Source organism: Pan troglodytes, chromosome 7 (assembly GCF_028858775.2).
Source record: "Pan troglodytes isolate AG18354 chromosome 7, NHGRI_mPanTro3-v2.0_pri, whole genome shotgun sequence".
In the NCBI taxonomy this organism is placed as follows: Eukaryota; Metazoa; Chordata; class Mammalia; order Primates; family Hominidae; genus Pan; species Pan troglodytes.
Window position 1 is genome coordinate 38281151 of NC_072405.2, and position 24387 is coordinate 38305537.

General features: G+C 38.7%; 1 long non-coding RNA gene across 2 annotated transcripts in view; it reads left to right on the plus strand.

The window, feature by feature from the left end:
* The first annotated feature begins 8069 nt into the window (after nt 1–8069).
* The window catches only part of LOC107976277 (uncharacterized), a 37373-nt gene continuing 21055 nt past the window's right edge, over nt 8070–24387 (plus strand). The window contains exons 1-2 of one of the 2 annotated variants that reach the window (XR_010159467.1): nt 8070–9208; nt 9595–9879. This is a non-coding gene — a long non-coding RNA (uncharacterized LOC107976277). The remainder of the gene's footprint in view (nt 9209–9594; nt 9880–24387) is intronic. The other variant, XR_001720123.3, reaches the window with a different exon arrangement.

Consider the following 24387-nt stretch of genomic DNA (forward strand, 5'->3'; position numbering starts at 1 on the left):
TTCCCTTTGAAAACTAGAACAAGACAAGGAGGCCCTCTCTCAACACGACTGTTCAATATAGTATTGGAAGTTCTGGCCAGGGCAATCAGGCAAGAGAAAGAAATGAAGAGTATTTAATTAGGAAGAGATGAAGTCAAATTGTCTTTGTTTGCAGATGACATGGTTCTATATCTAGAAAACCCCATCATCTCAGCCCAAACTCCTTAAACTGATAAGCAACTTCAATAAAGTCTAAGGATGCAAAAGCAATGTGCAAAAATCACAAGTACTCCTTTACTCCAACAATAAACAAGCAGAGAGCCAAATCATGAATAAACTCCCATTTGCCATTGCTACAAAGAGAATAAAATACCTAGCAACACAGGTAAGAAGAGATGTGAAAGACCTCTTCAAGGAGAACTACAAACCACTGCTCAAGGAAATAAGAGAGGATACAAACAAATGGAAAAACATTCCATCCTCATGGATAGGAAGAATCAATATCATGAAAATGGCCATACTGCCCAAAGTAATTTATAGATTCAATGCTATTCTCATAAAATTACCATTGACAAGCTTCACAGAATTTGGAAAAATGATTTTAAGTTTCATATGGAATCAAAGAAGACCCCATAGAGCCAAGACAATCCTAAGCAAAAAGAACAAAGCTGGAGGCATCACACTACCTGACTTCAAACTATACTACGACAGAATGGTATTAGTACCAAAACAGATATATAGACCAATGGAACAGAAAGAGACCTCAGAAATAACACCACACATCTATAACCAACTAATCTTTGACAAACTTGACAAAAACAAGCAATGGTGAAACGATCTCCTATTCAGTAAATGCTGCTGAGAAAACTAGCTAGCCATATGCAGAAAACTGAAACTGGACTCCTTCCCACACCCTATACAAAAATTAACTCAAGATGGATTAAAGATTTAAATGTAAAACCCAAAATCATAAAAACCCTAAAAGAAAACCGAGGCAATACCATTCAGAACATAGGCATGGGCAAAGACTTCATGACAAAAATGTTGAAAGCAATTGCAACAAAAGCCAAAATTGACAAATGGGATCTAATTAAACTAAAGAGCTTCTGCACAGCAAAAGAAACTATCATCAGAGTGAACAGGCAACCTATGGAATGGGAGAAAATTTTTGCAATCTATCCATCTGACAAAGGTCTAATATCCAGAATTTACAAGGAACTTAAACAAGTTTACAAGAAAAAAAAAAAACTCCATCAAAAAGTGGGTAAAAAATATGAACAGACACTTCTCAAAGAAAACATTCATGCAGCCAACAAACATGAAGAAAGCTCAACATCATTGATCATCAGAGAAATGCAAATCAAAACCACAATTAGATACCATCTCACACCAGTCAGAATAGTGATTATTAAAAAGTCAGAAAGCAATAGATGCTGTCAAGGCTGTAGAGAAATAAGAATGCTTTTACACTGCTGGTGGGAATGTAAATTAGTTCAACCATTGTGGAAGACAGTATGGTGATTCCTCAAGGATCTAGAACCAGAAATACCATTTGATCCAGCAATCCCATTACTGGGTATATACCCAAAGGAGTATAAATCATTCCACTATAAAGACACATGCACACATATATTTACTGCAGCACTATTTACAATAACAAAGACATGGAACCAACCCAAATGCCCATCAATGATAGACTGGATAAAGAAAATGTGGTACATATATACCATGGAATACTATGCAGCCATAAAAATGAATGAGATCATGTCCTTTGCAGGAACGTGGATGAAGCTGGGAGCCATCATCCTCAGCAAACTAACACAGGAACAGAAAAACCAAACACTGCATGTTCTCACTCACAAATGGAAGTTGAACAAAGAAAACACATGGACACAGAGAGGGGAACAACACACCAGGGCCTGTTGGGGGTAGGGGGTGAGGGAAGGGACCTTAGAAGACAGGTCAAGAGGTGCAGCAAACCACCATGGCACACATATACCTATGTATACCTATGTAACATGACACATGTATACCTATGTAACATGACACACGTATACCTATGTAACAAACCTGCATATTCTGCACATGTATCCCATTTTATTTTTAGAAGAAATAAAGAAAAACAAAAATTAAATAATAAATTAATTAATTAAATAAAATCAAAATCATATTAAGCATCTTCTCAGACTACAGTGGAATAAAGCTATAAATCAATACTAATAGGAACCATTTTTATGAGACAGGCTCTCACTCTGTCACCTAGGCTGGAGTGCAGTGACACAATCATGGCTCACTGCAGCCTTAACCTCCCAGGATCAAATGATCCTCCCAACTCAGCCTCCCAAGTAGCAGCTGGGGCTACAGATGCTCACCACCATGCTCAGCTAATTTTTTTTAATAGGGACAGGGTCTTGCCATGCTGCCCAGGTTGGTCTTGAATTCCTGAGCTCAGGCTATCCTCTTGCCTCGGTCTCCCAAAGTGCTGGGATTACAGGCATGAGCCACCACTCACAGCCGAAACTTTGGAAACTATACAAATACACAGAAATTAAAGAGGATGCTCCTGAATGATCATTAGGTCAGTGAAGAAATTAACATGAAAATTTTAAAATGTTTTGAAATGAATGAAAATGAAAACACAACATACCTAAACCTCTGAGATACAGCAAAAGCAGTGCTAACAGAAAAATATATAGCACTAACACCTACATCATAAAAGTAGAAATATTATAAATTAACAATCTAATATCATACCTCAAGGAACTAGAAAACAAAAACAAAACAAACCCAAAGTTAAAAAAAAAAAAAAAAAGATCAGACCAGAACTAAATAGACACCAAAAGACAATACAAAGAATCAAGGAAACAAAAGTTGATTCTTCAAAAAGATAAACAAAATTGATAAACCACTAGCTAGACTAACCAAGAAAAGAAAAAATCTCAACACAATCAGAAATGAAAAAGGAGACATTACAACATACCACAGAAATGTACATACCACAGAAATACAAAATATTATCAGAGATTATTATGAACAACAATACACTCACAAACTAGAAAATCTAGATGAAATGGATAAATTCCCGGAAACATACAACCTCCTGAGATTGAACCAGGAAGAAATAAAACCCCTGAACAGACAAATAATGAGCAGCAAGATTGAATTGGTAATAATAAAAAAAAAAACTCCCAACAACAACAACCAAAAGGCCCAGGATGAGATGGATTCACAGCCAAAATCAACCAAGCATACAAAGAATTAATACCAATCCCCTTGAAATTATTCAAAAAATTGAAGAGGAGGGAATTCACCTAACTTATTCTATGAAGACAGTATTGCCCTGATACCAAAACCAGATAAGGACACAACAAAAAAAGAAAACTATAGACCAATATTTCTAATGAATATAGACACAAAAATTTTCAACAAAATACTAACAAATTGAATGCAACCGCACATCAAAAAGATAATACACCATGATTAGGTGGGATTTATCCCAAGGATGCAGGGATGCTGCAACATACACAAATCAATAAATGTATGGATTGCATAAACAGAATGAGCAGCAAGAACCATATGATCATCTCAATAGATGCAGAAAATGCATTTGATAAAGTTCAGCATCACTTTATGATAAAAATGTACAACAAACTAGGCACAGAAAGAAAATACCACAACATAACAAAGGCAATTTACAACCAACTCACAGTCAAAATCACAGTTAATGGGGAAAAGTTGAAAACATTCCCTCTAAGAACTGGAACAAGACAAGGAAGTCCACTGTCACCACTCTTATTCAACATAGTACTGGAAGTTCTTACCAAACAATCAGGCAAGGGAGAAAAATAAAAGGCAACCAAATTGAAAAACAGAAAGTCAAATTCTGATAATATGATATCTAGAAAACCCTAAAGACTTCACCAAAAAAAAAAACATAGATTTGATAAATGAATTCAGTAAAGTTTCAGGATACAAAATTAACATACAGAAATCAGTAGCATTTCTATACACCAATAATGATCTAACTAAAGGACAAAATCAAAAATGCAATCTCATTTACAATAGCTACAAAAAAGTTAAATACCTAGGAATATATTTAACTAAGGAGGTGAAATATTTCTATAATAAGAACTGCAAAACTCTGATGAAAGAAACTGCAGGTGACACAAACAAACAGAAAAACATCCCATGTTCACGGGTTGGAAGAACCAATATTGTTAAAATGACCATACTGCCCAAAGCAATCTATAGATTCAATGTAACTCCTATAAAATTACCAACAGCATTCTTCAGAATTAGAAAAAACGATGCTTGAAGTTCATATAGAACCAAAAAAGAGCCCAAAAGCCAAAGAAATCCTATGCAAAAAGAAGAAAGCCAGAGGCAGCACATTACTTGACTTCAAATTATACTGCAAGATTATAGTAACTAAGACAGTATGGTAATGGCACAAAAGTAAATACACAGATCAATGGAATAGAATAGAGAACCCAGAAATAAAGCCACATACTTAAAACCAACTGATCTTTGACAAAGTTGACAAAAATAAATAATAGGGAAACTACACTCTGGGAAAATTGGCTAGCCATATGCAGAAGAATGAAACTGGACTCCTATCTTTCAACACATACAAAAGTAACTCAAGATGGATTAAAGACCTGAATGTAAGACCTGAAACTACAAAAGTCCTAGATGAAAACCAAGGAAAAACTCTTCTGGACATTGGGTTAGACTAAAAGTTTATGACTAAGACCTCAAAAGCAAATGCAATAAAAATTAAAATAGACCAATGGGATTTAATTAAACTAAAAAGCTTCTGCACAGCAAAAGAAATAATCAGTTGAGTACATAGACAACCTACAGAATGGGAGAAAATGTTTACAAATTATGTCTCCAACAAATGACTAATATCCAGAATCTACAATGAACTCAAACAATTCAACAAGAAAAAAAACAAACAATCCCATTAAAACGTGGGTAAAGGACATAAACATACCTTTATCAAAGAAGACATACAAGCATCCTCAAGCATATGAAAAAATTCTCAACATCACTAATCATCAAAGAAACACAGAGTAACACCAAAATGAGATTACACCATTCAGAATGGCTGCTATTAAAGAGTCTACAAACAACAGATGTTGGTGTGGATGCTGAGAAAAAGGAATTCTTATACCCCTCACATTTGGTAAGAATGTAAATTACTACCACCTCCATGGAAAACAGTATGGAGATTTCTGAAACTACTAAAAATAGAACTACCATTTAATCCAGCAATCCCACTACTGGGCATCTACCCGAAGAAAAATAAATCATAACATAAAAAAATAGACCTGTGCTAGTATGTTTATCATGGCACTATTCACAATAACAAAGCCATGGAATCAACCTAAGTGCCCATCAATGGATGACTGGATAAAGAAAAAATGTATATATACACACCATGAAATATGCAGCCATAAAAAAGAATGAAATCCTGTCCTTTGCAGGAACATGCGTGGAGGTGACTATTATCCTAAGTGAAATAACTCAGAAATGGAAAATCAAATACCACATGTTCTCACTTCTGAGTAAGAGCTAAATAATGGGTACACATGGACATAAAGATGGAAATAATAGACACTGGGAACTGCAAAAGGGAGGAGGGTGGGAGGGAGTGAAGGTTTAAAAAACTATCAATTGGGCTCAATGTTCGCTATTTGGGTGACGAGCACACTGGAAACCCAAACCTCACCATTATGCGATACGTCCATGCAACAAACCTGCACATGTACCCCCGAATCTAAAATTAAAAAAAAAAAAAAAGCAGTCTAAGGAAATAGGGAAGTTTGATAATTATGTACCTGGACTTCTAGAGAGTACAACTTAGAGTTTTGTCAAATAAGGGAGGAAAAGAGTATTGGGCCAAGGGAGAAAAATCAGAATATTATGGTGATAAAAGTACTAAAGAGAATAGAAAAGCAAAGGGGCTTACGATTTGTACAGTGATCAAAGAAACCAGGAAGGTTAAAGCAGACAGGGTTGCTACATCAGAAAAAAAGAAGAGGGAAGAGTGCAGTAGCCTCCTTAATCATCTGCCATGGAGTCAGCAGCTCAGGTAGTGATCAAGGAAGCCCAAATCTAGTCTTCAGGCACTCAGGAGTGGGCAGTTATTCTACCAGCTTTGGCTCTACGTTTCTGGTTCTGGTTAAGAGTAATGCATCAAACCAATGGACCACCAGGACCAAGGGATAAGCTTCAAAAAGTACAGTTCTGCTCTTAAGCACTTCCTCCCTACAGGACCCAGCCCAGAGACATAGGCGGAGGTAATGCTGCTGCTAGGTGCTTTGAGCCATTTTGTGCTCCCTCCTACCTGCCCCTCCTTTTGCCCCAAATTCTAGTCCCACCTGCTTTGTCATCCACTGCCTGCCTATGGTAGTTCCCTCTCTGGTCCTCAGTGTCCTCACTGGTAAAATGAACGTAATATATATATCCCTTCTCTAATCCCATATATTCATGCAGTGATGTAAATGATGGGAAAGGGCTTTGAAAAATGTGGTAAGTTAAAGAGGCTGGGGCACTGACTTTCTCCCACTTTCCCAAGTCCCACTTCAGAACTGCTCCCCTAGGTCCCAACCTCATAACTCTTTTCTAGCCCTTTGATAAATATTTGCCTACTGAGGGGCAAAACTACATGACATCCCAAGAACAGAGACTAATACTATAGCCCATTTCTTCTCTTTATTTCCCATGATTGTTCTTTTTTTTTTTTTTTTTTTTTTTAAGGAGTCTCATTCTGTCGCCTAGGCTGGAGTGCAGTGGTGCAATCTCAGCTGATTGCAACCTCTGCCTCCTGGGTTCAAACAATTGTCCTGCCTCAGTCTCCTGAGTAGCTGGGATTACAGGCACCTGCCACCACACCTGGCTAATTTTTATATTTTTTGTGGAGATGGGGTTTCGCCATGTTGGCCAGGCTGGTCTCAAACTCCTGACCTCAGGTGATCTGCCCATCCCAGCCTCCCAAAGTGCTAGGGCCACTACACCCGGCCCCCATGATTACTCTTAAACCTAGAAACTGGGACCGTTTTCCTGGTTGGTGGAGCCTATTCACTAGATCAAAAGGGAGGGGCATATGAGTTTCACAATGGGCATTCAGTTATGGGGTGATGCAAGGAGTGGGTGTGTGAGATAAATGCTGAAGTAGGCCTGGGGCACATTTTGACTCCTGTGGACAAGTGAGTAACTAGAGCTCTCATATGAAAAGATGTCAAGACAGCTATCTTGAATTTCTCCATCTCAACCCCAGCCTTCACTTTTTTCCATTCCTTCCTGCTCTCATCATCCAGCCCTTTCTCTCATTTTTTCCCAATTCTCAGGCTGCACCCTACTCTCCTGTTTCATCCAACTTTTTGTGTTTCTTCCCTACCTGTCAACATCATCCCTGCCCACTACCCTACCTTAAGGATTGCCCTGCCCAGCTGTCTTCTGTTGGTTTTAACCTGTGCATTTGCCACCACTATGTTCATCAGGGTCCCGATTTCCACTACTGCCTTCTTTTTCACCCTACCTTTCCTCCTAGGCCTAGTTTCTAGTCCTCTGTATTCTAGTCTCCACCCCCATTCCAGTCACCCCTAACCAGACCTGTTGGGGGCTCACAAACCTCATCCTAGACACATGGTTTCCCTACTACTGTGACAGTTCTTGGGCCAGGACTGTGGATTCCTGGAAGCCTAACATGGTGGGCATAGGGAATGCAAGACAATGGCAAACCAACAGTCAGCCTCAGCAGTCTGTTCCTTCCCTCTCCCGCATGAACAGCCAGACTTCATTAGCCTCTACATTTGGAACTGGCTTCTCCATTGAAACTTGCCTGTAACCACATAGCAAACTGCAGGACAAGTAGCAGAGAAGGTGGAGGAGAAAAGTGGAAAGCGTATAATCAGGAGGAAAATAATTGGCCAAAATCAGGTCTAATCGTGTGTCCAATACTTCCTGAGACTGCCCCTTGACAGTGAGCCCTTTCCTGGCAGTATGCAGGGGCGATTCTAGTAACCAGGCTGGGTTCTGAGAAGCGGGGGCAGGGCAGTACAGGGACACTGTTGCCTGGAGACAGCAGAGGACACCATTGCCTGGAGATGACAGAAGGCCGAGGATGGAGAGAGGCACTGATAGAGGCCAGACCAGACAAGCAGTGCCAAGTCCATAGTGGGACACCAAAGGGAGGAGGCAATCCCAGATGAGGTCCATCCCAGAACCAGACCTTGCAGGGACCTCAAGGAGCTATGAACATAGAAACCCTATACACGATATCACTTGAATCCCTCCACAGGGGCTTCTGATATTGTCTTAGACCTTCAGAAAGTTCAGGGGTAGTAGCCTCTGGGCCCATAGTGCTCCCCTGATGATGCAGCCCCACCCTCGACTCTTGCCACTGCAGATGCTCCTTGGGCAGTTTCATCTGGGCCTTTCACATCAGCTCCCTCCAAATGTGACTGGACCTCAAATGGATCTTCAGACCCCCATGCCCAACCACCTCCCAGCTACCTTCCCTGGACAACCCACAGGTCACATGATCACCAGGAAGCCCATGTCTCTGCATGATAACCTGGAGAAACCTACAGATGCCAGGCTTCTGAATCTCATTCACCGTGCTTCCCAGGGATCAAGGAAGAAATACCCAGAGATACAGACTGAAAAATCAGGAAACTGGATGGGATTCAGAGCCCTTGGAGCGGAGCCTTCTCATTCATTCACCCAACTCCAGTCTAAAACGTGCAGCTCTGAAGCCGGGCTGCTTCATAGAGACTTGAGTAAATAGCACAGTAAAGCCCAGGTTTTACCAGTGAGGAGGAGGGTAAATACACTGATCATTTGCAAGAGCACCTCTTCAGATATGGCACCTCTCCTTGGAGAGAGGAGACTATGGAAGACCGGGAGACAATTCTAGCTGAAGCTCACACCACTTACACAACAAAAGATCTAAGTCTAAAAGGGAGAGAGTAAAGACCTGGCTCACATGGGTGTGAAGTGTACGTGTGGAAACATTGCATGTTTAACATTTCACAACATCTTGTAGCAGGCTTACTACGGCGGGAAGGACAAGTGTGGCTGGCCCAGCCAGTGCTGTCCTGCTCAGACCTTCCTAGGCTTTGCAATGCTGGGATAATAGGGAAGCCACACTCAATGAGCATTTCTCAGCCTCACATCTCCTGGTCAACCCAGAATGCCACAACCACAGGCTGAACCACAGGTAAGAAAGGAAGTAGGTAACTTCTGGGTCTACAATGACATCACTCTGTACAAGGCTAAAATATGGAGTTTGGGAAAAGATAATGACCATGAGTAGCATCCCAGAGGATTTGATACCCTGAGTTTGCATGGCCCACAGAAATATTACCTTTAGAAAAATACAAGAGGGTGAACATACACCACTGAGGTGGGTCTAGGGGTATTCCCAAAGCCACCAACCTTACCTTAATATGTCACTCCTGTTTCTCAACACCATATAAACGGGAATATCTAATATCTAGGTAGGCATTCTTTTTTTCTTGGTACGTGTCTCAGTTTGTTTTCTGCTGCTATAACAAAATACCACAGACTGAAAATTTATAAAGAAAATGAATTTATTTCTCACAGATCTGGAGGCTGGGAAATCCAAGAGCATGGCACTGGCATCAGGCAAGGGTCAGCCCATGCTGGAGGGCAGAAGGCAGAAGTGAGCATGTGAGACAGAGATAAGAAATTAGGCTGAACTTGCTTGTATAGCAAACCCAGCCTCTCAATAACTAACCCACTCCGGCAATAATGGCATTAATCCATTCATGAGGGCAGAGCCCCCATGACCTAATCACATCCTAAAGGCCCCACATCAATCATATCTCAACATGAGGTTCAGAGGACACAAACATTCAAACCATAGCAGTAAGTAATCCTTTTTCTTAAAAAAAATTTATGTTTTTACTAAAATATTTTATAAATTTGCTTTAAAATTTTTAAATAATATGGAAGCTATAGAGTGGGAGTGGGTAGGAAGATTCTGCAAATCTCCAGTCTTCTCCTGCTTCCTCTTCACTACCCATCCCAACCTACCATTCTGCACTACCAGGGTAACCACTGCTAACATTCCATGCTGTGTGAATATTCTGAATGTTTTTTAAAGGAAATAAGATCATTTCTTACATAATATTCTGCAACTTATGTTTTAATGTAATGTATGTTAGAGAGCTTTCCATATTAATACAATATGTGTGGCCCATTTTAATAGCTATAAGCCATTGTATTAACATACCATCATGAGGGTACACTGCCACCTTGGATGAACACGTAGGCTACTTCTTTGTGTCTATATATTTGCTTTTGTTATTATTAGAAAGCAGCAAGGAACAGCCTGTACACATAACTTCGCAAGTTTACATGAATTTATCTACAAAATAAATTCATAAAAGTAGAAATGGTGAGTCAAAGGAATGAAGCATTTAAAATTTTTATAGATATTGCCAAATTGATCTTCAAACACTTGTACCAATTTGTTCTCCCAGGAACAACAGTGTGCAGGCATATTTGTTTGCATAGATCCTAGCCAACTGAGGGAGTTATCGAACTATTAAATCTTTGCCAATCCAATGGGGGTAATATGATAATCTGTCCATTTATTTTGTATTTCTTTCATTATCAGTGAGCATGAGTCTCTGTAAGACAGATTCATTCTTTTTTATGCAAACTCCCTCTTTATGTCTTATACACATTTTTCTCTGAATTTTGGTCTTTTTCCTGTTTTTAGAAGCAATTTTGGTACTATGGAAAATGAGTCCTTTTGTTACAAGTGTTGCCATTATTTTTTTTCCAGGCTGTCTTTTGACTTTCTGATGGTATTTTTTCAAGTAAATTTTTTTTATTTTTGTATAGGCAAATCTGTTTATCCTCTTCCTTATGGTTCTTAGTTTTACATCATACCTAAAAGAGTCTTACCCATTCTAAGATCTTTTTTTTAAAATTCATGAAGGTTTTATTCTAGTGTTTTTATAGATTCATATTTTTGCATTTAAGCATTTGATCCTTCTGGAATTTATTTTGATGTAAGAAAGGAAGTAGGTAACAAGTTTACCAGGTGGAAGAGCTACTCTTACCAGGAAACCATACTAAGTTCAAATATCAAAAAAAATTGTGCTATGCACACATCATGTATTGAATGTGTAAGGGCTGTGCAACACGTTGACATTTCATTGATCACCTCAACCTTGACCAGCTGTTTGTTCTGCCTTTATGACCTAGCAGTGTGTGCAGCTTGCCGATTCAAACCTCAGTTTACCTGCTGGCATGGAACCTAGTAAATGCCTTTTATTGGACTGTTTTCCTAATGCAGAATTTTTTTAAGTTTTGTAGTTTATTTACTACAAAACAAAGTTGACAAATACATAAATCTGTCTCACTCATTGAACCATTAAGTATCCTCCATTTTCTTCGATAGCTTTTGGGGTACAGGTGGTTTTACATAGCTAAGTTCTTTAGTGATGATTTCTCAGATTTTAGTGCACCTGTCACCCAAGCAGTGTATACTGTACCCAATATGTAGTCTTTTATCCCTCACCCCCTCCAAACCTCCCTCCCCAAGTCCCCAAAGTCCATTATATCATTCTTATGCCTTTGCATCCTCATAGCTTAGCTCCCTCTTATAAGTGGGAACATACGGTATTGGGTTTTTCCATTCCTGAGTTACTTCATTTAGAATAATAGCCTCCAGCTCCATCCAGGTTGCTGCAAAAGACATTATTTTGTTCCTTTTTATGGCTGAGTAGTATTCCATGGTGTATATATGCCACATTTTCTTTTTCCACTAGTTGGTCAATGGGCATTTAGGTTGGTTCCATATTTTGCAATTCCACCAATTCAGAAATTCTTAACCTTTTTTGTGCCATAGACCTCTCTGGCAGAATAATGTTTTTAAAACACATAGAATCACAAAAGAAACAAATACATTAAAATTGAGTTCTATCCACAGACCCCTTGGTTTATGGACCTAAGATTACTTGAGACTTCTTTTCTGCACCAGACGTTCCAAAAACACCACTTCTTAGAAGTAAACACAAAACCCTCTCCAATGGTCAAACTCTCACCTACAGATGCCAGCAGTTCTCTCTGAATCCTGGGCTTCCCTCTGCCTTAATGCCTTTTTCTGTGGTCATTGACTCACACTTAGCTAGTTTGCAATCTGCTACTCCATATCAGATGAACTATTGCCAAATTCATAAGAGGTAGGCCGTATTAAGGCAAGTGAATTTATATAAACTAATACTACCTTCTCTTGTTCTCTTTATTTCCATACTTACTGTCATTCCTTTTTCCCACCCGGTGCTAATATCTCTTGCCCTGTTGCTTCCTACAAGGGCATCGCTTACTACTCAGTCATCCAATGCACAGCTACATATTATAGTCCTGTTACAATGCTGAAGAAAGAACATAATCATATATTCTCATGAGTATGTGTCTATCATGAATTTGGTTGCTTTGTTTGTCCCTAAATAAGCGTATCTTTCTCCATGTCACCATACTGGAGGTCTTCCTGATCCCTGCCTCAATAAATGGGTTGACATCAGAAGGTCATCTATGATGAACTATTAACTGAAAATATTTGGAGAGCAGAAGGAAAATGATAACCATGGATTTTTGTGATAAGAGGAGCCATTCTGAATGAGGCATCAATTGAGTTGAGACTCACACAAAAGAAAAATCTCCCTTTGCAGACACCAGGAAGTCTGAAACTGATTCCATCTGGTTTGTCTGTGATGTATAACATTACTGGGTCATTAGTCTTTGCCTTTGCTCAAAGCTAACTCTAGCATCTGGACCGGCAATGTCAGAGCCCTCACAGGCATCCCCACACCAACAATTCTGTAGCCCATGTGGGAGAAGACCTTTGACTTCAAAGGCTGAAAGAGAATCAACAAAAAAACCTTTTGGCTCCCTAGTGACTAGAGAATACATAAGGCCCAAAAACTTTCTCTTTTTCTCTCTCTCTCTGCAACTCTATGCGGAAAGAGTTCCTGAAAGGAAAGAACTACAAAGAGTAAGTGGTGAGTTCCTTGACAAAAACAAGTCTCATTAACAAGCAATTCAACTTTTCTCTGAGATGAGCCATATGGACTGTAAACACAAAGACAAAAAGAATTTTAACCCCTAAGTAGCAAAGTTTTCACAGAGCTACTACATTAAAAAGAGATAATTGACATGAAAACACATTTTTTTTAACAGCTGGTAAGTAAAGGTATAATTATCATCAACAATAATCATAGTTTTCTTCATTGAACCTGGTTGAAAAATCATAAAAATTCCAAGTTATGAACTCAGAACATTTATTTTAGACCTCATTTTTTCTGACGTAAGATTACTCATTCCTGTAAGCACAACGAAAGGCCGAGAAGAGACCGCAGAGGTCATCTAGCTTAATCCCTTCTTACTGATGAGGAAATAGAGTATCAGAAAGGTTAAATGAGGTGTTCAAGTCACAATGAGTCAGTGCAGAGCCAGAACACACCACAGATCTGCTAACTTTGTGGTCCTTCTAGTGATACCATACCACCTACCAGAAACAAATTTAGAGAGTTATATTGTCTGTTACACAAAGCCCTGCTGGACTCACTATCTTCCTTTTGTTTCTCACATCTTCTATTCAGTCTTCCCCACTCTGCTGTCTGCCCCAGGAGGCTGACTTATATGGACTACCTCAACTGACACGCTTGACCTCTGACTTCCAGTTGAGTTTAATCAAAGACGACCCCCCAGCAAGAGGATGAAAGGACAGAGGATAGAGAGGTTGGGTTGCTTATTCCCTGGAGTCCCCTTCAGTCCCATGTTAGTATCATCCTGAGATGAGAGCTCCACACAGCTCTTTCCCTCTGTCCCTTCACCCCTTCAGGCCTAAGGGTGTATGTTAGTTCCCTAAGGCTGCCATAACAAATTTCTATGCTTCAAACAACAGACATTTGTCTCATAGTTCTGAGGCCAGAAGTTTGAAATCAAGGTTTTAGTAGGGCCATGCTCTCTCCGAAGGGTGTAAGTGAGATCCTTCATTGCACCTGCCTTGCTTCTGAAAGTTGCTGGCAATCCTTGCCATTCCTTGGCTTATAGATGCATCACTCCAATCTCTCCTTCAGCTTCACCTGATGTTTTCCCTGTGTCTCTGTCTATATCTCTTCTACTCTTATTATAAGGATGTTAGACATACAAGATTAGGGCCCACCATAATGACCTCATCTTCATTTGATTATGTCTGCCAGGATTCCCTTTCCAAATAAGATCACATTCAGAGGAACGGAAGGTTACAACTTCAACATGTCTTTTTGAGGGACACAATTTAACCCGTAACACGATAGTAACAAAGCCCTGTTACTACTTGCCCCAGGGCACTGCATTATCCTGTAGTTTTCATAGATCTGATCTGCGTTCCTACAAATAATTCCTTTACTAAACTTTCCCCAAGTTTCACTTCCACTTAGGATATAGAAAGCATAAGAGAATATTGATCCCACCCCAATAATGAGAAAAAGCCAAAGAACCTATTCTTGAGCCCATCAGAGAGCTGAGAACACAAAGCAACCAACTGAAGTAAGTTCCAGTGAGTCATAGACCCCTCTAAGGAGAGACAGGGCACACAAACTATTTCCCTTTTGGCAGAGCACAAAAGGAAAAGGCAGGTGCCATAAAGGTAGGTAAAAAGAAAACAGCTACAATTTTAACAAATTCTTAAAGGTCAAGTGTAGGCTAAAGACACAATATGCAATCCCTAGACCCCTTATATACAAGCAGAATCTGCACCCACACACCAGCTATTTTTCTTAAACCTTTACCAGGTACTCTTGAGAAGGATTTCAGGCAGAATAGGAAACTTGACTGAGTCTCTTCAATGTTGCCAACATTCTGGTCATGAACATCTGCTGCTGCGGTGGAACAAGCACAAGGTCTCGCTCACTTCTTTAACATGGAGCAAAAGTCTAAAGCTGCTGGGGAGAAAGCAAGAAAACCTCCCGCTTTCAGAGCCCTGGCAAAGATCCCTGCATCTCAAAGGGAAAGAAAGCAAAAGTTCTCTGCTACAGGGGTAAGAAAGCTTCTGGAACAGGAGAAACTCTCTCTAGCCCAGGACCCTACACTCATACAAAGCAGTGGCCTGTTGCCACTGAAGGCAAAACTGAAAAATCTGACTACACAAGAGCTCCCACAGATACTAGGTTGGTGCAAAAGAAATTGCGGATTTTGCCATTAAAAGTTATGGCAAAAATCACAATTACTTTTGCACCAACCTAATATAAGGCAGAGTTCGGCTGAAATGGAGGGGAGGGATAAGAATACTGAGAAAGTGCCACCACTGAGGCTCAATGACACAGGACCTACCTAACACAAATGCTGAACCAGGAGAACAAAGATCTTCCCCGCTGCATCACAAGCCTCACACCAAATAACATACAACAGCTGTCTACACCTGAGGGTATGACGGCAAGAATACGAATAAATATCCTATCTGTGATGGAACCATGCAGAGGCTGCTAAAAACTAATGATGAAACATAAATATAGAGAAAAACTCTCAACATCTCAGGCCCCATGTCAAGTGCAAGTTAGCAGCAGTCCACCACTGAAGGAATTTGAAGCTCACAGTCTACTGAAGGTAACTACAATAATCACAAAACCTAAGCTCAACACATGTACTGACAAGAGTAACTCAAGCTCGCACACTAATAGCATGAAATAAGAAAAGTCATGCCCATTTCAGAACATAAATACGACTTACCTCAGATACTACTATTCTTTTACATATAATGTGTGGCAGTCAATCAAAAATAACGAGACAGACAAAATAACAAGATAAAGCAAACCACTATGAAGACACGGAGAAATCAATAGATTAATAAGACCCAGAGATGATATGAGCATTGGCATTATCAGACAGATTTTTAAACAACCATAGAATATTTTAGATAATCTAGTTGAATAAGTGGGTAACTTACATAAAGAGATAGAAATCTTTAGCAAAGCAATACTATCAAAAAGTCACATGGATGGCCAGGTGTGGTGGCTCTTGCCTGTAATCCCAGCACTTTGGGAGGCCGAGGCAGGTAGGTAGATCACTTGAGGTCAGGAGTTCAAGATCAGCCTTGCCAACATGGCGAAACCCCATCTCTACTAAAAATATAAAAATTAGCTAGGTTTGGTGGTGCGCACTTACAATCCTAACTACTCAGGAGGCAGAGGCAGGAGAATTGCTTGAATCTGGGAGGCAGAGGTTGCAGTGAGCTGAGATTGCGTCACTGCACTCCAGCCTGGGCAACAGAATGAGACTCCATCTAAAAACAATAATAATTAATTAAAATTTTAAAAGAAGTCACATGGAAAGCTAGAAATAAAAAGCATGATACAATGAGTTTAGGGTTTGTTTTTGCTCTATTACTTTCAATAAACATGATATCTGAAATACAAAATTCTTTCAATAAGACATAGCTTAAGAAAAAACAAGTAAAACTGAAGAGTGAAAAAATATTATCCAAATTAAAACAGAATAAAGAAAAAACAGAGCACTAAAGAACTGTGGTAGAATACCAGTTTAACATACATGTAATTAAAATTCCAGATGGAAAAGAGAGAAAGAATACTGCAGAAGAAATATTTAAAGAGGTAATAACAGATGATTTTCCATAATTAGAGACAACACACCAAATCCAAACAGCTCAGAGAAACACAAGCTAGATAAATATACACAGACACAAAGACCCATCATACTCACACTGCTGAAATCAAAGATAAAGAGAAAATCTTGAAGGCAACCAGAGAAAAAAGAAGCATTACATACAGAGATACAAAGATAATATGACAGACTTTGCATCAGAAACTATACAAGACAAGACAAGACGAGAGAGGCATCTTTGAAGTGCTGAAAGAAAAAAAATCAACCTAGATTTCTACGCCCAGCAAAAATATCTTTTATAAATAAATGCAAAATAAAAATATTGTCTAAAAGACAACAGTTGAGAAAATTCATTGCCAGTAAACCTGCATTAAAAGGGGAGTTAAAGAAAGCTCTGCAGGCAAAAGGAGAATGATAAAAGACGGAGATTTTGACTCACACAAAGAAATAAAGGGCAATAAAATTGGTAATATCAGAATATATATAAAAGTATTTTTTCTGATTTTTAGTCTCTCTAAAGGAAAATTGTCTTAGGCAAAATAATAGCAATATATTGTGAAATTTATGACATATATAGAAGTAAAATATATAACAAAAATAACATAAAAGATGAGACAGAAAATAAAATATACTGTTGTACTATAAAGGAAGCAATATAATTACTTAACCATAGACTGTAATATGATAAGATGTCTTTTGTTAATCTTACATCAACTACTAAACAATTTAAAAGAGGTATAACTAATAATCCAATTGTGGAATCACACAAAAAAATACTCAAATAATGCAAAATAAGGCAGAAACGAGAATAAGGAAACAAAAAAGGTGGCATTTAGAAAATAAGTAGCAAGACAGTAGATTTAAATCCAACCATATCAACAATTGTATTAAATAATAATGAAGTCTATCTCTCCCCATTAGAAGGCAGAGATTGTCAAATTAGAAAAGTGGCAAAAGTAGCAAGACCCAGACACATGCAGTCTACAAGAAACCCACTTTTTATATATAAAGACAAAGGCAAGTGAAAAGGGGGGAAAAGATATAACAAAATAACACTAATCAAAAGAAATCTAGATCAGACAAAGTAGGCTTCCAAACAATGAATACTGCAAAATATGAAGAATATTACATAATGATAAAGGGATATAATACACCAGGAAGACTTAACAATCCTAACAATCCTAAATGTACCTAACATGACTTTCCAAAATACATGAAGCAAAGACTAATTGACTCAAATGAGAAATAGACAAATCCACAAGCTGACATTGCAGTTAGAGAATTCAAGTTAGAGGATTCAACGTTCCTCTATTGGTAATTAACAAAACAAATATACAGAAAATTAGTATGGATATAGAAAATCTAAATAATAGTATAAACCAGCTTGACCTTCTTGATACTACGTAACATTCCACTTAACAATAGCAGGATAAACATTCTTTTCAAGCATATATAAAATATTCACCAAGAGCAACCTGGTTCTAAGCTATAAAAAACCTCAACAAATTTAAAGGGAATTAAATAAATGCAAAGTATGTTTTATAAATACAATGAAATTAAACTAGAACTCAGTAACAGAAAGATATCTCAAAAATCCCCAAACATTTGAAAATTAAACACACTTTAAAATAAGAAAATCACAAGGGTAATTAGAAAATATTTGGTATTGGATTTAAAATGAAAACACAATCAAAATTAATGGGATGCAGGTCAAGCAGTGATTAAAGGAAAATTCATGGCATTCAATGCTAATATTGGAAAATAAGAAAGTTCTTAAATCAATGACTTAACCGTCTAACTTAAGGAACTAGAAAAACGACAAATTATACCCAAAGCAAGCAGAAGAAAGAAAATAAAAGTGAGAAGAAATCAATAAAATATAAGAAACAAAATCAAACTATCTCTCTGGGTTTCCAAAGATAATGCAACATGACTGAAAGATAGTATGTGTCTAGTTCCTAAGTTCCTGAATGTGTGAAGCTGAGATAATAGCAACCAACATTTGTACAGGCCCAGCCAATTGGCACACCGTTTTCCTAAAAATTTGCCTATTTGGTCCCACAGTGATCATATTGGGTAAGGTAATACAGCAATTTTCATTACTATCTACAGGTAGGTGATAGTTACAGGTGACGTATCTATATTAGGTGACCTACCAAAGACTAAGTCAAGATATAATTTCAAAATTCCTATTTCCAAATTTACCTTCCGACTATTCCTTCCTGATTCCTTACACTGGGTGCTATGGAAATTTTGTAGAGGACTGAAGCATCTTATTCCTGCCTCCTGGGTGAACTCGGGAGTGAAATAAATCGGAAGCAAAAATCCAAAATGTGTAGCCATGGCTGAGTTGTTGAAACATCAGAACATTTTCATAATACTTGAAGAAATTTTTTTCTCACCAATGTTCATGCATTTCAAAGACAAAAATCTACATTCTTCATCAACATTCCAAAAATACTACCCATTGTCTACAAATTGGCTATTTGTATTTTTTTTTTCACTTAACAGAAAGACCTTTTCAATAACTAACTAGACTTTCCACACCCTCCCCCCTCCATTGGATGTAATAAATCTTAAATTATCTGTCCAGGAAACATCATACTTGGAAAGTAATTTGGACGAACTCTCCGTTTCATTTTGGATAAGTAGTAATCTAACCTCTCCTTGAACATAACCAGGACTCTGAACTTACTTCAGGACATTATATTTTCAGAAAACAGTAATTATTTGAAAATCTCTGCTATGTTGCATTCCGTCCAAATCTACCTCCCTGCGTCTTATACCTATAATAGTAATAAAGGAACACCTAATGAAAATAATCCAGATTGATTTAGTCTGGAAAATCACAAGGCACCCTAATAAAGATGTCCTTTCCAGTGGAAACAATAGCAGGTAACTCATTTGTACTAACAGCCACTTGACTGAGTAGCAATCTAGACGAGTGAGTAGTTGATTTCATCCATATAAGTTATTTTTTTTTCTCCCCCCAAGACAAGAGTCTTGCTGTGTCGCCCAGGCTGGAGTGCAGTGGCGTGATCTCGGCTCACTGCAACTTCTGCCTCCCAGGTTCAAGCAATTCTCCCTGCCTCAGCCTCCTGAGTAGCTGGGATTGCAGGCGCCCACCACCACGCCAGGCTAATTTTTGTATTTTTTAGTAGAGATGGGGTTTCACCATGTTGGCCAGGCTGGTCTTGAACTCCTGACCTCAGGTGATTCCCCCCACCCCTCGGCCTCCCAAAGTTCTGGGATTACAGGTGTGAGCCACCGCACCCAGTTCATCCATATACATTTTTATGTGGATAACTGCTAGATGCCGGTATGGAGGATTCAAGACCAGTTTTGTGTTTCAATTGCTTTTGGATGTATACAGAGGAATGTAGCAAATATTTGCTGAGTTTCTATTATGAAATAGGCACCATACAAGGCACTTTATAGAGACACTCTCATTTAATTCTTACTGATAATCCTTACTATGTGTTATTACTTCCCATTTTATGGATGAAGAAATTAAGGTTCAAAGAGGTTGAATAACGTGTCAGAAGCTACGGAGTTTGTAAGTAAAAACTCAGGGTTTTGAACGCATCTTTGAAGCTTCAAAGCAGATCTTACCCAGTGCATCAGTGTGCCTTGATTAACCGAAAGCAGAACCTAAGCTGTCCTTTCCTGATTCCTTACCCTGGTTGCTATGAAAGTTTTGTAGAGGACTGAAGCACCCATTCCTGCCTTCTGGGTGAACCCAGAGTGAAGTACATCAAAATTGAAATCCAAAATGTTTAGCCATGGCTGATGAGAAATGGGTAGATTTATTAATAGTTTCCCCATTCCTCCTTCCCCACCCACCTAATACTCCTTCCAGCACCCTCTTGGGGTCCATAACAGCCCCAGGTCCCCCAAACACCACCTGTCCTGGGTTTGCCTTTCCCAGATTTTGCTCCTGCTTCAGGATGAGCCCTCATCTTAGCCTCCTTCCTGCTTGTCTCACTTTCCCAAGGCCTGGTTTGATCACCTCTGAAAATTTAATTCATTGCTTCAAAAACTGCTAGGAGGGGTAGCATTGTAAAAGAGGAGTCCTGGAGAGGTCACTGTGATAGAGTAAGGGAACGTTTGGTGTGAAGAACAGTAGGACATTTCAGCCCCAAAGTTTAATACCCAGTGATCTAATCTGACCACAATGACACCCCAAACCAACATTCTTTTCCATAAAAACTTCCATTATTTCACCTCTTCTACCTGGGGGTGCTCATTTTCTTATAAGGGGAGCAGGCCCTGCATGGGATGCTGCCAGCATCTCGAGGGCACAATTCATGTCTTATTCTTCTTCATATTCCTGATGCCTAATGTAATTCCTAGCACATAGTAGGGGCTCAGTTGCTCTTTGTTAAGTGAATGAAAGAAGGAATGGGCAGAAAAACATAGGATTGCATGGAAATGTCACTAGTTCCAGCTTAGTCAACTCAGCTAATTTATCTCTCTGGCCACTGTCCTAAGGAAGCAATGACATTAGCCATAACAAAAACACACATTGCCAGGTCTCCTTCGTAGAAAAACAGTCTGAATAAACAGAATAGGAGCTCTGATGATAAAGAGACCTCATTCCAATGAGGGAGGCAATCCAACTCGATCTAAATGTTCAGGGAATCTGAACACTCAGAATTCAAGAAAAAGTATGTCTAGACTTCTAGGGTCATTAAATCCTCAAAGTCACGTCCTTTATTCCTTACTTCATCCCGGCTTCTGAGTATTTTAGATCCAGTACTATACGACCTGAATGAATAGCTCTACAAACCCAGGATACAAAGCAATTAATTACATCTGTCATTTTTCCAATTTTATCTCAAGCTTCCTCCTGCCATTATCTCAACCTTGATAGAGAACCCCAGAAATCTGCCAAGGGTCCCCCTTGAGCATTTAGCCGAGTACTGATCAATGGATGTATATGGACAAACTACTCAAGACAAAGGAAAGAACCAGGCAAAAGGGTCAGAGAAAGCATCTCTCACACAGGGCCAAGAAGAGTGCCTGTTCCCATCACCCACATTGGAGAAATTCAAAACTCACTGGGCGTGACGTAGAGGACGGAAGAAGATCTTGCCTCAGTGGTAGGAAATAATTAGCCCTACACTAGCACTGCTCAGACCCACCTAACAATCTAAAAAGCAAGCTCTGAAAGGATCTACGCATTTCTAAGGATCTACAGTTTCTAACGCCTCCCAGAGCGAAACTCCAGGAGATTTACAGGAATACGAAAATATCCATTGTCGCTTTGCTTTGTATACTGGTTTTGAAAATCTGACGCTAGCCTAATTCGTTTGTCTGTGTAAGTGATTTCATCTTTTTACCTGGAGACAGGCCTTGAGAACTTTATTTTTTGAGAACTAATAGTTATACCAGGATAAGTCTGAGAATTCATTGTTTCTGCATTAATTTTGCCAGATGACTTCTTTCAATGTGTGGGTTTACGTCTTTTTCTACTTTTGGAAAATTTTCTTAGATTACAGTTTTAAATGTTAGTTCTGTTCCTTTGTTTTATTTTCCCCCTTCGGGGACTCAGATAACATGAATATTATTTGTTCTTTGCCTGTCTTCCATTTTTACTACTTTCTGAGACTTTTTACCTTTTTCTCTACTCATTTTCATTTCTTTGGTGTCTTCCTGTTTTCCTGCCCCTTCTTAAATGTTCATTTGGTCCATTCTCCCTTGTACATCTTGTAATTTATTCTTCATTTCTGAGACAATTTTGTCTTTTTCTACCATTTCTTTCCTGAGTTTAAGGAACTCTTTTTTTTCTCCCTGTTTTTTGTTCCATTTCTGCTCTTAATTTTTGAATTCCAGATCCTCAAATGTTTGCTTCACCTTCATGCACCACATAATGGCATCTCAGTCAACAATGGACCACATAGAGGACAGTGGTTCCATAAGATTTTAATGGAGCTGAAAAATTCCTATCACCTAGTGATGTCGTAGCCATTGCGATGTCATAGCACAATGCATTCCATGTTTGTGGCAATGTGGGTATAAACAAACTTACTGTGTTGCCAGTCATATAAAAGTCTTGCACATACAATTATGTGCAATAAATAATGCTCGATCATGATACTAAATGACTGTTACTGGTTTATGTATTTACTGTACTGTACTTTCATCACGTTAAAGTGTACTCCTACTTATTTTTTTTTAAGTTAACTGTAAAACAGCCTCAGGCAGGTCCTTCAGGAGGTATTCCATAAGAAGGCATTGTTATCACAGGAGATGACAGTTCCATGCATGTTTCTGTCCCTGAAGACCTCCCAGTGGGACAAGATGTGGAAGACAGTGATACTGATGATCCTGACTCTGTGTAGGCCTAGGCTCATGTGTGTGTTTGTGTCTTCATTTTTAAGAAAAAAGTTTTTAAAATAAAAATAGAAAAAAGCTTATAGAACAAGGATATAAAGACAGAAAATATTTTTGTACAGCTATGCAATATGTGTTTTAAGCTAAGTGTTATTACAAAAGAATCAAAAAGCTTTTAAAAATTAAACATTTATAAAGTAAAAAAAGTTATAGTAAGCTAAAGTTACTTTTGTGATTGAAGAAACATTGTTTCATAAAGTTAGCTTAGTCTAAAGGGGCAGTAATGTCCTAGGCCTTCACATTACTCACCACTCACTCACTGATCCACCCAAACAACATCCTGTCCTGCAAACTCCATTCATAGGAAGTGCCCCACACAGGTACACCATTTTTATACTGCATTCTTACTGTACCTTTTCTATATTTAGTTATGTTTAGATACAGAAATATTTCCCATTATGTTCCAATTACCTACAGTATTGAGTCCAGTAACCTGCTGTACAGGTTTGTAGCCAAGGAGCAATAGTCTAGACCACACAGCCCAGGTGGGTAGTAAGTATACCATCTGGACTTGCATAAATAAACTCTATGATGGTCACACAACACAATGACAAAATCGCCCAATGACGCATTTCTCAGAACTTATCCCCATCGTGAAGCGAAGCATGACTGTATATTTAATTCATTTTGGAACGTAGACCTACAATTTTCTTCTGCTTCATGGTTGTTTTTCAGGAAGGGACTTTTTCTCAGTTGATTTGCATGCAAATGCATTCCCTCATTTTCTGAACTATTTCTCTAAAAACTTTCCTTTTATTCATTTCTATGATACTGCAGTATTTTAGAAGATTTCTCATTTAATTTCTTTTCTGTCTGGAAAAGTCCAGGTACTTCAGTGGGGTTTCATCTGTTTGTTTGTTTTGGTGGCATGGGCAGGTTAGGAGGCTGCCAGTTTTTAGTTCTCTTTTGTCTTGTAGGACAATAAAATTCCTCTTTTTTCTTTTCCTCTTCACCACCCAAGTTCCAAAGCATGCTTCTTCCTTCCTTCTCTTTTGCCTTTTTCTCTCCCAGAAGCTTTTCTCCCCAAAAGACCATCCTTTTAAATCAGATTTTCCCATTTAAAGAACATCTATCCCTTTAAACAGTATGTCTAGTCCAAAGAAGAAATACAAATGGCCAACAAACATATGGAAAAATGTTCAACATCATTAATCATCAAGAAAATGCAAATTAAAACCACAATGAAATACCATCTTACCCTAGCCAGAATGATTATTATTAAAAACTCAAAAAGCAAGAGGGCTGAATACGTTGGATCCCTTCTCTGCTGTCACGCTCTGAATATTTTCAGATTTCAGGTGGATTTCATCCTGCTGGGGGTCGCTCCACACTCAGGCCGCTTCACTGGCGTCCACTCTGCAT